Source organism: Myotis yumanensis, unplaced genomic scaffold (assembly GCF_028538775.1).
Source record: "Myotis yumanensis isolate MYYU_CA2020_CCGP unplaced genomic scaffold, mMyoYum1.0.hap1 SCAF_3, whole genome shotgun sequence".
Classification (NCBI taxonomy): Eukaryota; Metazoa; Chordata; class Mammalia; order Chiroptera; family Vespertilionidae; genus Myotis; species Myotis yumanensis.
The window spans coordinates 96,412,710-96,430,648 of NW_027223754.1; the positions used below are offsets into that span (position 1 = coordinate 96,412,710).

Consider the following 17,939-nt stretch of genomic DNA (forward strand, 5'->3'; position numbering starts at 1 on the left):
CTCCGGCCCTTGAAGCAGCCACGGCTGTTGTTGATCAGGCCCTCCCCCAGCACAGGTGCAGGAGGCCCCTGCGGCTCTGCCCCCAACCCTGCGCACACAACCCCCTCCTGTCCAGTCGACCCATTACGGTGTCTCAGTTAATTAGCATATTTCTCCATTTTTTAAATATATATATGGCTTACATTTTCTTTTCTTAAGGTTCCTAATATGTCCTTGCGTTTTCTTTCTTTCTTTTTTTTTTTTTTTTTAAAATACACAGATATAGTATCAAAAGGTCCCCAAAGTGGGGAAGAGGCACCAGGCAACCTGGGCCCTCCCAGGCAGCCCAGACCAGAAGAGGGGCTGAAGACCCCCAAGTCCACCTCTCGGCCCTATAGAAACTTACCCAAGAGCTCCCCCCGCCTCCCCCAGATGAGTGTTCCTTGAGTATCAGCTTTCTGTTGTTTGTGCAAGGAGGCAGGCTCCCTTCCAGCGGGGCCCCAGAGCCTCAAGCCTCTGGAAGGATGGTGTCCCTCCAGAGCTCCTGATTGATGCCCATCTGTCCAACCTCTCAAACTCAGGGTGGGTGACCCTGGGGGAGAGCAGGCCAGGCCAGGAGGGCTGAGCACCTGGACAGAGCAGATGCTGCGTTCCTCCTCAGATAGGCCCTGCTGCCCCAACCCAGCCAGGAATCCCCATGCTGCAGTCTGGATGTGGAATGTGGGGGTGCAGCTTCCTTATGCGCCCTCTGCTGGCTCATGGCAGGCACACAGGGCATGAGGGTGTCTGAACAGGAAGGCTTCCAGGCAGCAAGAATCCCAGAGCCAGGGACTGGCTCCTGCACTCACATGTTTCTCAGGAGAGAAAGGGGGTCCGCAGCAAAGGCAGCCACACTCCGGCGCATTTCATTCTCATTGCCATCAGGGGGATCAGCGATACGCTGCCCATCCGGACCTCGGGGACCACCCGGGACACGCGTGAGGGCTCTGAGGGCCACACCAGGCCATCATGCTGCACAAAGAGAAAGGTGGCGAACCACTCCGGGAGCTCCATCTGTGCCTCACAGCAGAGGTACCACTGCTGCTTCTCGTGTTTCTTTGTCTCGTGCACCATAGTGAAGCCCCTGCAGATGGGTGGCCGGAGTTTCTTCTTCACTCCCAAATAGACTTTGAAGCTCTTCACCGGCCACTCCTTCTCAGGTCTGTGACTGGTCTCAGAGGCCCCGCTCCACGGCCTCTGGCTCCAATCTCCTTGTAGAGCCGCAGGCAGCTGCTGTTGAGGCTGAAGTAGCAATCCTGGAATCCACCTGAGGGCAGGCCCAGGCCCAAGCCCAGGAGGCTGCAGTCCTCACGGAACTTCATCATGCCATGCTTGGTTTCACCCACATGGCTGGCCAGGTACAGCAGCATGGCCTCCATGGACTGGTACTTCTTCACCACCAGGTAGCTGTCTATGCCCAGCCCATGCAGGATGGGCAGCACCTTCTCCGAAAAGTGCAGGGGGTGCTCTGTCTCCTTCCTCTCATTGACCTCAAAGCAGGTCCAATAGTCCTTCTCCCTGATGCTCACATTTCTGCAATCCAGGATCTCCAGGGTCAGCTCCTCAGCTGTCATGGATGCTGGAATCTTTTATTTTTTAAAAAATTTTGTTTTATTGTTTAAAGTATTACAATGAGTATTACATATGTCTCCTTTTTTTCTCTCTCCTTTTGACCTTCCCCTGGCCTCCTCTACCCCTCAGTGTCTTGTGTCCATTGGTTATGCTTATATGCATGCATACAAGTGATCTTTTACCACCCCCCCCACCCCAACCCTCCTCGGCCTTCCCGCTGTAGTTTGACAGTCTGTTCCATGTTGCTCTGCCTCTGTATCTATTTTTGTTCATCAGTTTATAATGGTCTTTATTATACATGAATGAGTGAGATCATGTGGTATTTTTCTTTCATTGACTGGCTCATTTCACTTAGCATATTGCTCTCCAGTTCCATCCATGCTGTTGCAAATGGTAAGAGTTCCTTCTTTTTTACAGCAGCATAGTATTCCATCGTGTAGATGTACCACAGTTTTCTAATCCACTCATCTACTGATGGGCACTTAGGCTGTTTCCAAATCTTAGCTATTGTAAATTGTGCTGCTATGAACATAGGGGTACATATATCCTTTCTGATTGGTGTTTCTGTTTTCTTGGGATATATTCCTAGCAGTGGGATCACAGGGTCAAATGGGAGTTCCATTTTTAACTTTTTGAGGAAACTCCATACTGTCTTCCATAGTGGCTGCACCAGTCTGCATTCCCACCAGCAGTGCACAAGGGTTCCTTTTTCTCCGCATCCTCTCCAGCACTTGTTGTTTGATTTGTTGATGATAGCCATTCTGACAGGTGTGAGGTGGTACCTCATTGTCTTTTTGATTTGCATCTTTCGGATGATTAATGACTTTGAGCATGTTTACATATGTCTCTTGGCTTTCTGAATGTCCTCTTTTGAAAGGTGTCTATTTAGATCCTTTGCCCATTTTTTGATTGGATTGTTTATCTTCTTTTTGTTAAGTTGTGTGAGTTCCCTATAAATGTTGGAGATTAAGCCCTTAATGGTGATAACATTGGCAAATATGTTCTCCCATGCAGTGGGCTTTCTTGTTGTTTTGTTGATGGTTTATTTTGCTGTGCAGAAGCTTTTTATTTTGATGTAGTCCCATTTGTTTATTTTCTCTTTAGTTTCCAATGCCCTAGGACCGTGGTTGGCAAACTGCAGCTCGCGAGCCACATGCGGCTCTTTGGCCCCTTGAGTGTGGCTCTTCCTAAGCCTTAGGAGTACCCTAATTAAGTTAATAACAATGTACCTACCTATATAGTTTAAGTTTAAAAAATTTGGCACTCAAAAGAAATTTCAATCGTTGTACTGTTGATATTTGGCTCTGTTGACTAATGAGTTTGCCAACCACTGCCCTAGGAGCTGTATCAGTGAAGAAATTGCTTCGGCATATGTCTGAGATTTTGTTGCCTTTAGATTTCTCTAGTATTTTTATGATTTCTGGTCTTACATTTAAGTCCTTTACCCATTTTGAGTTTATTTTTGTGTATGATGTAAGTTGGTGGTCTAGTTTCACTTTTTTGCATGTATCTGTCCAATTCTCCCAACACCATTTATTGAAGAGACTGTTTTGACTTCATTGTATGCTCTTGCCTCCTTTGTCAAATATTAATTGAGCATAGTGGTTTGGGTCGATTTCTAGGTTCTCTATTCTATTCCATTGGTCTATATGTCTGTTCTCGTGCAAGTAACAGGCAGTTTTGAGAACAGTGGCTTTGTAATACAGCTTGATATCTGGTATTGAGATCCCACCTACTTTGTTCTTCTTTCTCAGGATCGCTGCAGCTATACAAGGTCTTTTTTTATTCCAGATGAATTTTTGGAGAGTTCGTTCTAGGTCTGTGAAATATGCCATTGGTATTTTAATGGGGAGTGCATTGAATTTATAGATTGCTTTGGATAGTATGGATATTTTATTTTATTTATTTTAAAAATATATTTTATTGATTTTACAGAGAGGAAGGGAGAGAGATAGAGAGTCAGAAACATCGATGAGAGAGAAACATTGATCAGCTGCCTCCTGCACACCTCCTACTGGGGATGGGCCCACAACCAAGGTACATGCCCTTGACTGGAATCGAACCTGGGACTCTTCAGTCCACAGGCCGACGCTCTATCCACTGAGCCAAACCGACTACGGCGGGTAGTATGGATATTTTAATGATGTTGATTCTACCAATCCATGAACATGGTAAGTTCTTCCATCTGTTTATGTCTTCCTCTATCTCTTTTTTATTTTATTGATTTTTTACAGAGAGGAAGGGAGAGGGATAGAGAGTTAGAAACATCGATGAGAGAGAAACATCGAACAGCTGCCTCCTGCACATCTCCTACTGGGGATGTGCCCGCAACCAACGTACATGCCCTTGACCGGAATCGAACCTGGGACCTTTCAGTCCGCAGGCCGACGCTCTATCCACTGAGCCAAACCGGTTTCGGCTCTATCTCTTTTTTCAATGTCCTGTAGTTTTCTGAGTAGAGGTCTTTTACCTCTTTAGTTAAGTTTATTCCTAGGTATCTTAATTTTTTTGGTGTGATGGTAAATGGGATTGCTTTTTTAATTTCTCTTTCTGTAAGTTCACTATTGGTGTATAGAAATGCCATAGATTTCTTGGCATTAATTTTGTATCCTGCTACATTGCTGAATTCATTTATTAAGTTTAATAGTTTTTTGATGGAGTCTCTAGGGATTTTTATGTACAATATCATGTCATCTGCGAATAAGGATAATTTTACTTATTCTTTTCCAATTTGGATGCCTTTATTTCTTCTTCTTGTCTGATCGCAATGGCTAGTACTTCCAGTACTATGTCGAACAAGAGTGGTGAAAATGGGCATCTGTGTCTTGTTCCTGTTCTTAGGGGAAATGATTTTAGTTTTTGCCCATTGAGTATGATGTTGGCTGTGGGTTTGTCATATATTGCTATGATGTTGGCTGTGGGTTTGTCATATATGGCTTTTATTATGTTGAGGTATGATCCTTCTATTCCCACATTGCTGAGAGTTTTTATCAAAAATTGGTGTTGAATTTTGTCAAATGCGTTTTCTGCATCAATTGATATGATTATGTGGTTTTTCCTCTCTCAATTTGTTTATGTGATGTATCACGTTTATTGATTTGCAGATATTGTATCATCCTTGCATCCCTGGGATAAATCCTACTTGGTCATGGGGTATGATCTTTCTGATGTACTGCTGGATCCGATTTGCTAGGATTTTGTTGAGGATTTTGGCATCTATGTTCATGAGGGATATTGGCCTGTAATTCTCTTGCATTGTGTTGTCTTTATCTGGCTTTGGTATTAGGGTGATGCTGGCTTCATAGAATGAGCTGGGAAGTGTTCCTTCCTCTTGAATTTTTTGGAATAGTCTGAGGAGGATAGGTTTTAGTTCTTCCTTGAATGTTTGGTAAAACTCCCCTGTGAAGCCATCTGGTCCTGGGCTTTTGTTTAATGGGAGCTTTTTGATGACTGCTTCAATGTCTTCCATAGTTATTGGCCTGTTGAGATTTTTAGATTCTTCCTGATTGAGTTTTGGAATGTTTTATTTCTCGAGGAATATGTCCATTTCCTTCAGGTTGTCTAGTTTGTTGGAGTAGAGTTGTTCATAGTATTTTTTAACAATCATTTTTATTTCTGTGGGATCTGTTGTTATTTCGCCTCTATCATTTCTGATTTTGTTTATTTGGGTCCTCTTTCTTTGCTTCTTGGTCAGCCTGGCTAGAGGTTCATCAATCTTGTTTATCCTTTCAAAGAACCAGCTCTTGGTTTCATTGACCTTTTGTATTGTTTTTTTGGTCTCTATGTCATTTATTTCTGCTCTGATCTTTATTATCTCCTTCCTTCTGCTCACTCTGGGCTTTTCTTATTGCTCTCTTTCTAATTCTTTAAGTTGTAGAGTTAGATGATTTACTACCATTTTTTCTTGTTTTTTGAGATAGGCCTGTAGAGCTATAAACTTTCCTCTCAGGACTGCTTTCATTGTGTTCCATAGGTTTCAGATTGTTGTGTTTTCATTGTCATTAGTGTCCAGGATGTTTTTAATTTCTTCTTTGATCTCCTTAGTAACCCATTCAATATTTAATAACATGCTATTCAGCTTTCAAGTGTTTGAGTGTTTTGGACTGTTTTTATTGTAGTTTATTTCTAATATTATGCCATTGTGGTCTGAGAAGATGCTTGGTATGATTTCAATCTTCTTAAATTTGGGGAGACTTTGCTTGTGACTCAATATGTGGTCTATTTTTGGAAATGTCCAATGTGCACTTGAGAAGAATGTATATTCTGCGGCTTTGGGGTGAAATGTTCTGAAGATGTCAATTAAGTCCATCTGATCTAATGAGTCATTTAGGATTGCTGTTTCTTTGCTGATTTTTTTTTTTTTTGTCTAGAGGATTTATCCAGTGATGTCAGTACTATATTAAAGTCCCCTACTATGATTGTATTATTGTCGATCTCTCCCTTGATATCTTCCAGGAGTTTTTTTTTATGTATTTGGGTGATCCTGCATTGGGTGCATATATATTTATCAGAGTTATATCCTCTTGTTGTTCAATCCTTTTTGTATTATGAAGTTGCCTTCCTTATCTCTTGTTATGGCCTTCACTTTGAGGGCTATTTTGTCCAATATAAGTATTGCTACCCCAGCTTTTTTTTCATTTCCATTTGCCTGAAAGATATTTTTCCATCCCTTCACTTTCAGTCTGTGTGAGTCCTGTGTTCTGAGGTGGGTTTCTTGTAGACAGCATATATATGGGTCATGTTTTTTTTTTTTTTTAATCCATTCAGCCACTCAATGTCTTTTGATTGGAGCATTTAGTCCATTTATGTTTAAAGTTATTATTGAAAAGTACTTGTTTGTAGCCATTTCTTTTTTTGTGTGGCTGTTTTCTTTCTGAGCTTTTTATTTCTTCTTTTTACACCAGTCCCTTTAGCATTTCTTGCATTGCTCATTTGGTAGTGTTAAACTCCCTTAGCTTTTTTTTGTCTGTGAAGCTCCTTATTTCCCTTCAATTTTGAATGATAGCATTGCTGGATAGAGTATTCTTGGATTCAGTTCCTTGCTTTGCATCACTTTGTAAATTTGCTTCCATTCTTTTCTGGCCTGATGTGTTTCTGTTGAGAAATCATTTGATAATCTAATCGGAGATCCCTTGTATGTAACTTTCTGTCTCTCTCTTGCAGCCTTTAATTTTCTCGCTTTGTCCTGAACATTTGCCATGGTAATTATGATGTGTCTTGGTGTGGGTCTTTTCGGGTTCATCTTGTTTGAGACTCTCTGTGCTTGTGTGACTTTTTCCTTCCCCACATCAGGGAAGTTTTCTGACAATATTTCTTCAAATAGGTTTTCTACGCCTTGTTCCTCTTCCTGTTTTTCTGGCACCCCTATTATTCGTATGTTGCTTCGTTTCATGTTGTCCCATAGCTCCCTCAGGCTCTCCTCCTGTCTTTTAATTTTTTTCTCCAATTGCTGTTCAGTTTGGGTGTGTTTTGCTTCCCTGTTTTCTAATTCGCTAATTTGGTCGTCCCTTTCTCCTAGTCTACTGTTGAAACTTTCAATGGTGTTTTTTATTGCAGCTATATCACTCTTCATTTCTTCTTGATTCTTACATAGGTTGATTTTTTTCCTCCATCCGGTTTATGCACTATAGGACCCTTATTCTGAATTCTTTTTTCTGACATAATGCATGGCTCTGTTTCACTTAGCTGCTTTTCTGGTGATATCTCCTTTTCTTTCCTTTGGGGGTTTCTTTGTCTACCCATGTTTGATCTCACTGACAGATCTAGATGTTGAGTCTTTCAGTGTCTGCTCCTTGGGTGGCAGTGGTTCCTCAGGCTGCGGTTGCTCCTTGGGCAGTTTTAGTAGCAGCAGCTCCTCTGGTGGGTGCTGTTCGCAGTCGTGGTGGCTCCACTGGCTGGCGGGGGAGGCATCTCGCACAGCTGCTGTTCCTCAGACAGAGGGTGTGCTGATCATGAGGCTTCTGTTCCTTGGATGGGGGCTGGCTGCACGCTGCTGTTGTTCCTCTGATGGGGTGGGCTGCTTGTGAGGCTACTGCTCCTTGGACAGGGGCAGGTTGATTTCAAGGCTTCTGCTCCTCGGAGCGGGTTAGGCTGCTTGTGCGGCTGCTGCTCTTCGGATGGAAGATGGGCTGCTTGTGCGGCTGCTGCTCCTTGGACGGGAGTGAGCTGCACGCATGGCTGCTTCTCCTCAGATGGGGCACTCACCCGACTGCTGCTCATTGGATAGGTGCAGACTGTGTGTGGCTCTGCTCCTCGGACATGGGCGGTCTGCTCGCGTGGCTGCTGCTCCTCGGACCGGGGTGGGCTGCTGCTGCTCCTCGAGTGGGGATGGGCTGCTCGCAGAACTGCTGCTCATCGGATGGGGGCAGGCTGCTCACACAGCTGCTGCTCCTTGGACAGGGGCAGGCCACGTGAGGCTGCTGCTCTTATGCCTGGGGCAGGCTGCTCGCAGAGCTGATGCTCCTTGGACAGTAGTGGGCTGCTCACGTGTCTGCTGCTCACATGGTTGCAGTGCCCTGGACTTTCCAGGGGAACTCTGCCCTTCCTGGCTGCAAACTGTCTCACCAGCTGAGTCTTTTTTGCCAATTCGGGGTGGATGTTATTTGTTTCAACTGCTCATTCTATTTGCTCCTAGACAAGCCTTGGGACACATCCGCCTATTCCACCACCATCTTTTCTCCCCCCTGGATGCTGGGATCTTGATATGCTGCTCAGCCTCTGCCTTCTGTGTCCCACTGGCAGTATCAGCCACATGCATCTTTGCAATGGCAGTGACCTCTTCCCGCTGTTTCCTCAGTTCCTCCTTGTCCACACTAAACACCACCACATAGTGGTTGATGAGGTCTTCCACCACATGGCCAGCCTTGTAGTCCTGCCCAGCTGTCTGGAAGAGCGTGAGCCCAAACACAATAGCCAGGTTGTGTGTGTTCATCTGGTTCCTGTCAGAGAAGCACTGGACACAGTAAAGGTGGCTGATAAGGGCCTTCACTGTGGCCCGGTTGACTGATGGCAGACACGCCAGGAGCCCTCGGTACCTGGAGACCTTCTCCTCCTTATCCTCAATCTCTGAAGCCTCCAGCCAGAATAGGCGCTGGGCTCCAGTGAAGAGCCCATCAGGCAGGTCTCGCAGGAAGCGTTTGAGCGCAGAGGAGACGTTGTCCACATGTTGCTTGCCCTCCTTGAGGCGCACAGAGAGAGCATCCTGCCGCAGGCTCTCCAGCAGCTGCTGTGTCTTCGAAGTCTGTCCACTCTTGCGGGAGATTCCCTTGGAAATCAGGCCACACTGCATGATGTAGTCCACGCAGCGGTACACTATCACTGGGATGTCCGAGTCTCCCAGCTGCTGCTTTGACAGTGTATCCTCTGAGCTGGCCGCTGCTTTCTGGATGGACCCCAGCCAGCCCGCAAAGTCCAGTTGCCGTTCTCCCTGGATATACAGTGTCCTTCTCTCCACCAGCACCAACACCTGGTTCTCGCTGTCCCCTTGGACAGAAAGCTCCTGCAGTTTCCGCAGTTGCAATGGCTCCTTGCAAGGCCCCTCTGGAAGATGGCATGGAGCTCGGAGCCAGTGAGAGAGAACCAGACCTCCTGGGCCCGCTGTAGGCTCAGGCCAGCTTTGTAGGGTAGGCGCCCAAGCCATTCAAAATCCCAGGCCAGCAGATCCTCAGCCAGGGGAGGCACGAACGCCTTAGCAATGCACTTGACCCACTCACAAGCCAGGTCTGCACTCTCTAGTCCAAACAGATATAGTCGCTCTCCCTCCGTGTACACCTCAAAGGTGTGCTCAAAGCCGTGGGTGTCAGGAGGAGACACTGCCAGGTACACAATCTCGCTGGCCCAAATCTCCCCATTGGGGGTCACTGCCCGCTCATTCTCATAGTAGCTCAAGACCCCGTCACTAAGGACGTACCAGCGTCCGCTGAATTCTTCCCGGGCACAGCGCTCCTGCAGAGGCTTGGCAGTGGAAGTGGTCTTGTAGAGGAAGCCACTGTGGCTCACAGTTGGCAGGACAACTGAGTAGTGCTTTTCCAGGGGCTTCATCGAATCCAGCCGAGGTACCTCTGTGGTCCGGTTGTTCTGAAGGAATTCCATCTGCGGTGTCTGCTCCGCCTGCTCCGCAAGAGCCACGGGTGTGGGAGCCTCTGGGCCCTCTGAGAAGCAATTGACCCCAGCTCCACATCCCAGGAGTGCCTGGGTCTCGGCCAGGTCTGTGTTAGTGACTGCGGCACACAGGACCTTGTCCAGCTCCTCCTGGTTGCCAAAGAGAGGATGGTAACTGCGGTACTTGCCCTCGAGGTATTTGGCTTCCAGGTGACGCCGCAGGGCACTGCGGCTGCTGTGGGGCTGCAGGGCCTCACTAGGAGGCACGCTGGCTGCCCAGAAGCAGTTCCTGGCGCCATTGCCCAGCTCTAAGAAGAGCTCGATGAGTGTTTCTGTCCACACCTTTCTGTCCATCTTCAGGCTCCGTACCTTGGAGACGCCAGCACCCATGCCACGGCGCTTCCCTGCACAGCGCTTGCAGATGACGACACAGAGGTTGATGGAGGCCCAGTCAGGCTGGGCAGCCCCGCAGTCAGCACAGAATCTGTTGGGGGCCACGGCCCAGATGCGCTCAGCCACCTCTGAGGTAGACAGGGTTTCGGCAATGGCTCCCTGCATGGCCTCCAGCCACTGTTCCTTCTCTAGTTATGTTTCGGCTGAGAAGCTGAAAAAGCGGTTCGGGGTAGTGAGATCGAAGCTACGCCGGCCCACTTCCTTCACATTGCCCACGCTCATATCAATGAAGGTGATGCCGATGCCCAGGTGGTACTCCTCCAGATTCTTGTAAAGCTGCACTTTGTCCCCAACTACAGCCACATACAGTTTATTCTTGATGCCATGCAGCTCCAGGCTGCCAGCACAGTTAGGCAGCTCTGAGCCTTGAACACCCAACAGAGAAGCACTAGATAGCTGGCCTGAGCACGCTGCAGGGCCTGCATCCACTCCTTCCGCTCCACATCACTCTCTGCCCGGAAGGCAAAGGTCTGATTGTTCATGATCACTTCAAACTTCTGGTCCCCAATGGCAGCCACGCGGGAGATGCAGGCCAGAGATAAAGCGCTTAGAGTAGGAGTCCTTGTTACTATCAAAGTATCGCAGGTACTCCACATCCAGTGTCACCCATCGCCTCTGATATATTTAAGATCCTTGAGGTGGGTTCTTGTCCAACCAGCCAGACTTGATGACCTGTGCGATGGGTGTGGGGACCCCGGGCAGTCAATCCATGGGATGGGGTGGGAGCTGGAGGATCAGGAGGCTGCTGGGCAAGGATGAGCTCAGGTGGCTGGTGTGCCATCCACCATTGGGGATGCCGTCGTAGGCCTGGTCATCATCTTCTTCATCCCCTTGGTCGTCCGACAGTTCCTCCCCCTCTCTCAGCAGACTGGCCACATGCACGGCACGTGAGACTCAGCTTACTGAAGGCTCCTCCTTCTTGGGCTTCTGGCCCTCCTCTGGGGTCTCATCGTAGTCAGGGTCATCGAACTCTGGGAACCGGTGAAGAGGCTTTGGGGGAATATCTGGGAGGCTGGGAGAAGGAGGCCGGGGAGGCTCCTGGGGGAAGGTGACCCGGGGCTCCTCAGGTCCTGGCTGAGGAGAGGCTGACAGTGGTGATGACAGTTAACTCCTCTTCTTTGTAGGGAAGGCTGCTGGGCTGCCCAGGACACTGGTCCTCCCAGTTACTCTGAACTTGGCCTGAGGTGGTAGCTGCTCTGAGCAAAGACCATGAGGAGACCCGGGTTCCGGCACCGCCACACTCCCGCCACAGCAGTGAACTCGCAGCCTCAGGCTGGGCGCGCCCACCCCGCCGGCCGCGTTTTCTTTTGGCATAAATGTTCTTTTTAAAATTTTGATGATAATCTAACTTTCTTTCCTTTTGAGTTATGTGTTCTTTTTTTCTAGAAGCCAAACATTCCTCCTTTCCTACTGCTCTGTCTCTTTCCTTCTTTCCCTCAGTCATTTTACTAGACGATCTCTTGGTCATTCTAAGGTTGATATTCTCGTGTACAAAATATGCTTTAACTATGTGGCTTCAATTTTCTTTTTTAATTTCATACATGTTTTCCTGAATTACAGTTTTTAGTATTCATTCTGTTCTCTTGTTTTAGTTTTCTTCTTCAGGGACTCATATTATCTGCATTTTACTTTTTTTCAATTTATGTTTAATTTTTCAATTAAAACATTACATACATTACATTAGTTTCAGGTGTACCATGTACTGATTAGAGATTTATATAACTTACAAAGTGATCACCCTGATAAGTCTAGTTATACATAGTTATTACAATACATAGTTATTGCACAATACATAGTTATTACAGTATGACAATATTTCCTAAGCTGTACTTTACATCTTTGTGACTATCTTTATAACTGTTAATTTGTACTTCTTAATCTCTTCGTCTTTTTCAGCCCTCCCTCTCAACCCCCCTCTTATCTGGCAACTATTAATTTGTTTTCTGTATCTATGAGTCTGTTTCTGTTTTGCTTGTTCATTTATTTTGTTTTTTAGATCCACATATAAGTAAAATCATATGGTATTTGTCTTTCTCTGTCTGACTTATTTCACTTATAATAGCCTCTACATCCATCCATGTTGTCTCAATGGTAAGATTTCATTCTTTTTCATGTCTGAGTAATTATCTGTATTTTCAGTCTTTAATATTTGTTACTTTCTATCGGATTCTTTTTTTATTCATTTTTTTATTTTTTCAATGTTCCTTTCTTAATCTTTTGTATTTCTTAAGGCATTGCTTCTTATGTTTATTCATTCTTGTGTTTCTTCCAGTTTAATCTTAAATTCTGAAATGATTTTTTAAAACTGATTTTTTTCTGCTACCTCATTTATGAGTTTTTCTAATTCTGATTTATGTTTTCTCTTATGTTTTATATACCTTTCTTAATGTCTCCTATCATATTGAAATAGTAAGTTAGTTTTGAACTGCTCTGTGGGCCTATCTTTCTATTGTGTTTTAATTGTCTGCAGAGATATTATTTTGCTCCTTATTCTCTTTTATCCTTATGATAAATCTGTACAGGATTTGACCTTGAGATTTTTCTTTTGCCAGCCTTTATGTGAAATTAGTTTTACTGAAATCTTAGAATGAGATTTCAAGAAATCTCAAAAAATTTTCAAGAAAATTTTCTAACTCAAAGAGTTCTCATTTGTTATTTTGTGTAGTTTTTAAAACTTTGGTGGCTTGCTTTTGGGTATTTCCTGGATCTGTTTCCTCCCCATTTGTACTTTTCTTTAAAAGCACAAAATGATTCATGAATTTGAGTATCATTGCTACACAGAGGCCACCTAAACTCTGTATTATTCCAATTTTAGTGGAACAATATCAAAGCAAGCACAACCAAAGACTTTTAACAGGTTTTAATGCTCTAAGGATAAATTCTTCCCATAGAAGCTAATATTTAAAAAATGGAAATCTGATTATATCACCCCATCCCCTGATGGCTTTCTGATTCCTCAGTGGCTTTCCACTACACTTAGGATAAAATCCAAACTCTTTCCCATGGCCTAAAGAATCTGAGCAACCTGGCTCTTGCTTTCCTCTTGGATCTCATTTTGTACCCCTCTTCCCTGGCCTCCTAGCTCCAGACTTCTTTCTGGTTTTAGAAGAACCAAATTTATTCTGCCATTCCCATTTTTTGGAACTTTTTTCCCTTACAGTTTCAGCTCTTCATATGCCTGGTTCTTTCTCATATTTCAAGTATCAGCTAAAATGTATTCTTTTCAGAGGTGATTTAAAATTATATATATATATATATATATATATATATATATATATATATATTTCCTTATTGTTTACAGTATTACAGATGTCCCCAATCCCACCCCCACCCCTTTCTCCCTCCACCAAGCCTCTATCCCACACTAGGCCTTCACCATACTATTGTCTTGTCCATGGCCTATGCATATCTATATATAAAAGCCTAAGCAACCTAAAGACCGAATGACCGAACGACCAGTCAACTGGTCACCATGATGTGCACTGGCCACCGGGGCAGATGCTCAATGCAGGAGCTGCCCCCCTGGTGGTCAGTGTGTTTTCACAGTGGGAGCACTTCTCAGCCAGAAGCTGGACTCAACGGCTGAGGAGTGCAGCTGTGGTGGTGCAAGCCTCTCCTGGCTCCACAGCAGTGCTACCAAGCAGTGGAAGTGGCAGTGGCAGGCACAGCGGGGTCAGGATGAGCGGGAGCGGTGCCTAGCCCTGGCTTGGGCTCCTCCCTGGCCACCTGCTGCTTCAGGCACTATTACATCCCTCAGGGAATGTTGGACTGCCGTTTGCAGCCCGATCCCCACAGGCCTACCGGGATTGGGCCAAAACTGACAGTCCAACATCCATCTAGGGGTCCTGGATTACAAGAGGGTGCAGGCCAAGCTGAGGGACCCCACTGGTGCACAAATGCATGCACTGGGCCTCTAGTCCTATATAATAAAACCCTAATATGCAAATCAACTGAACGGCAGAATGACTGGCGGAACAACCAGTCACTATAATGTGCACTGACCACCAGCGGGCAGACGCTCAATGCAGGAGCTGCCCCCTGGTGGTCAGTGTGCTCCCACAGGAGGAGTGCCACTCAGCCAGAAGCTGGGCTCACAGCTGGCAAGCACAGCGGCAGTGACGGGAGCCTCTCCCACCTCCATGGCAGTGCTAAGGAGCAGTGAGCGTGGCTGGCAAGCACAGTGGCAGTGGCAGGAGCCTCTCCTGCATCCGCTGCAGGTGGGCGGTAAGGAGCAAGTGGTCCCAGACTGCGAGAGCCCTGGACTGCTAGAGGATTAGGCCTAAGCCAGCAGGCAGGCATCCCCTTAGGGGGTCCTGGACTGTGAGGGCTCAGGCGGGATGAGGGTCCCACGCCAGTGCACAAATTTCATGCACCAGGCCTCTAGTATGCATATAAGTTCTTTGGTTAATCTCATCCAGTCCAGCCCCCTACTGCAATTCCTCTGAGATATGTCAGTCTCTTCCATGTCTCCACGTCATTGGATTTATTTTGTTTGTCAATTTATTTTGTTCATTAGATTCCAAAAATAAGTGAGATCATGTGATATTTGTCTTTTTCTGACTGGCTTATTTTACTTAGCATAATAGTCTGCATTTCCCTCCCTGATGTCTCAAAAGGTAAGAGATCTTTCTTTTTTACAACTGCATAGCATTCCAGGGTGTAAATGTACCACAGCTTTTTTTATCCACTCACCTACTGATGGGCACTAGGGCTGTTCCCAAAACTTAGCTATTGTAAATAACAATATTATGAACCTAGGGGTGCATATATTATTTCTGTCTGATTGGTGTTTCATGTTTCTTAGGATACATTCTAGAAGTGAGGTCACTGGGTCAAATGTTAGTTCCATTTTTAATATTTTCAGGAAACTCCATTCTGTTTTCCTTCGTGGCTGCACCAATGTGCATTCCCACCAGCAGTGTACTAGGGTTCCCTTTTCTCCACATCTTTGCCAGCACTTGTAGTTTGTTGATTTATTGATGGTAGCCATTCTGACAGGTGTGAGGTGATACTTCATTGTCTTTTTAATTTGAATTTCTCTGATGATTAGTGACTTTGAACACTTTTTCATATGTCCCCTGGCCATCTTTTTTCATGCTGTTGAGCATCCTTGCCATCGTTATTCTGAATTGTATAGCTGATAAATTTCTTATCTCTATTTTATTTATCTCTTCTTCTAGAGTATTCTCTCATTTTTTTCATTTGGGGTTTATTTTTTTGTCTCCCCATTTTGGCTGCCTGTTTGGGTTTGTGTCTATGTATTAGGTAGAACTTGTACTACTCCTAATCTCTAGTGTGGGACCATGTCAGATGCTGTTTGTGACTGGCATGAGTACCCTGTTTGGAGCTATCAGCAATCCACAGCATGTGTCTCCCTCTGCTGGGGCTGGGTGCCTTTGGAAAAGAACAAGATGTGCATCAAGGTCTGCTCTTCCTAGCCCTGGACCCAGAAAAAGATCAAGCAAAGACTCAAAGCCTCCAGAGATCCACCTCTGCTTACAGCCTGATTGTTATTCAGTCTTGATTAGCCTTAGGCAATGGACTACAGGGTGGGACTAGAGGTTTTCCAACAGAGTGGGGAAATTGATTTGCCCCAAACAAAAGTTGCCTTGATGATAAGGTCTGCCAGAGAAAGATGTCCTCTGTAGTAGGAGGGAATGACTTAGCACAGGATACTGGGATGGCTGCCTTCTGAGCTCTAACCCCAGGGCCCTAACCCTGGATTCTGCTCACACAGCTCTAGTCCACACTGCTCTCCCTCTGCTGGAGCCCAAGGTGAGTGGCTGCACATGAAATTTTGTGTGTTGGCCCTTTAAGAGAGTGCCTGCATTTCCAGTCATCTCTCCCTGGAAGACAGCAACCCTGCTGCTTTTCACAACCAGATGGTATTTGGGCACCTTTCTCAGTTCTGATGCTCTGAGCTTGGGGGGCCAGCTTGGGGTTTAGACCCAAGAGTTCTCAATGGGAACCCTCCCCCCCAGTTGAGATATCCCTCTGGAACTTCAACTGCTGTCTGTGGGTGCTTGTCCAGTTCTTTCATACCTCTGCACTTCCTACCAGTCTCCATGGGTTCTCTGTTTTCCATCCTTGGTTATCAGGGTGCTCTCCAGCTAGTATTCAGTTGATTATTCAGGATGATTTTTCTGTATTTTAGTTGTAATTCCAGTTTGGTCCTGGGAGAGTGTCAGTGTAGCTTCCACTTACTTCACTGTCATTTTGGAATTTTCTTCTTCTTCTTCCTCCTCCTCCTCCTCCTCCTCCTCCTCCTCCTCCTCCTCCTCCTCCTCCTCCCCTTCTTCTTCTTCTTCTTCTTCTTCTTCTTCTTCTTCTTCTTCTTCTTCTTCTTCTTTTTAAAGCAGTCCCTTTAACATTTCTTATAATAGCGGTTTGGTGGTAATGTACTCCGTTAGCCTTTTTTTTTTTTTTTTTTTTTTTGGTGCGGGGGGAGCTCTTTATTTTTCCTTTAAGTTTAAATGATAGCCTTCCTGGATAGAGTATTCTTGGATCAGGCCCTTTCTTTTCATAACTTTGGATACTTCAAACCACTGTATTCTAGCCTGAAGTGTTTCTTTTGAGAAATCAGCTGACAGTTTGATGGGAACTCCCTTGTAGGTAACTTTCTGTCTCTCTCTTGCTGCCTTTAAGATTCTTTTGTTTTTGTCTTTAACCTTTTCTCTTTAATTGTAATCTGGGCATGGGCCTCTTTGGGTTCATCTTGCTTGGGATTCTCTGTGCCTCCTGAACTTGTGTGACTTTTTCCTTCACCAGGTTAGGGAAGTTTTCTATCATTATGTCTTCCAACATGTTCTCCATTCCTTGCTCACATTTTTCTCCTGTTAGCCCTCTGATGAAGATATTGTTATGTTTCCTATTGTCCCAAAGTTCCCTTCACTATCCTCCTGCTTTTTAATTATTTTTTTAAATATTTTCTGCTCTAATTGGGTATTTATTTCTTCCTTGTCTTCCAAATCATTGATTCCATCCTCTGCTTCATCCAATCTACTTTTAATTCCTTCCAGTGTATCATTGATGTCAGATATGATATTCTTCATCTATCACTAATTCTTGTTCATGGTTTCTATTTCCTTTTTCCTGCTGTTGTAGTTTTCACTAAGTTCCTTGTAATTCTCCTTAAGTTCCTTGAGCATCTCTATAACCACTACTTTGAAACCTATGTCTGATAGATTGCTTGCCTCCATTTTTATTTAGTTCCTTTTCTAGAGATTCTACCTTTTCTTTCACTTGGAGGTTGTTTCTTTGTCTCCTCATTTTAGCTGTATCCTTGTGTTTGTTTATATGTATTATCTAGAAGTGTTATGCCTCCCAGTCTTCATGGGATGGCCTTATGTAAAAAATGTCCTGAGATACCCTGTGGTGCAGTCTCTTTGATCCTCTCAGCTGGATGCTCTAGTAATGTTCCTTGTGTGGGTAATTTGGGTTTTCCTCTTGCAATTGGGACTTGATTGTTGATGTCCCATTTGTAGGTAGGATCTCCACTCCAACTTTCTGACTCAAAGGCTCCAACCTAACCTTGTCATCCTAGTTGTCATACTATTCTTCATTTATCACTAGTTCTTGTTCATGGTTAAATTGCCATATTTTCTAGCAGGTGCTGACAGAACAAAACAAGACTGAACTAAAAATAACAAGAAAAACAAAACAAAAAAAGCAATAACAACCAGTAAGACTAAAAAATAAAATTAAAGAAAAGCAAAGCAAAGAAAAAATGAAAAGAATACTAAAAGACATGAGACCAAAGAATTAGAGGGAAAAAAAGATAAAGAAAAAAAGACAAA

The 17,939-nt window shown here is 44.9% G+C and overlaps 1 pseudogene; it reads right to left on the reverse strand.

Annotated features, from left to right (window-relative positions):
- Positions 1-739: 739 nt before the first annotated feature.
- LOC139006259 (arf-GAP with Rho-GAP domain, ANK repeat and PH domain-containing protein 1-like) lies at positions 740-11,611 on the reverse strand (annotated as a pseudogene).
- Between the last annotated feature and the right edge of the window lie 6,328 nt (positions 11,612-17,939).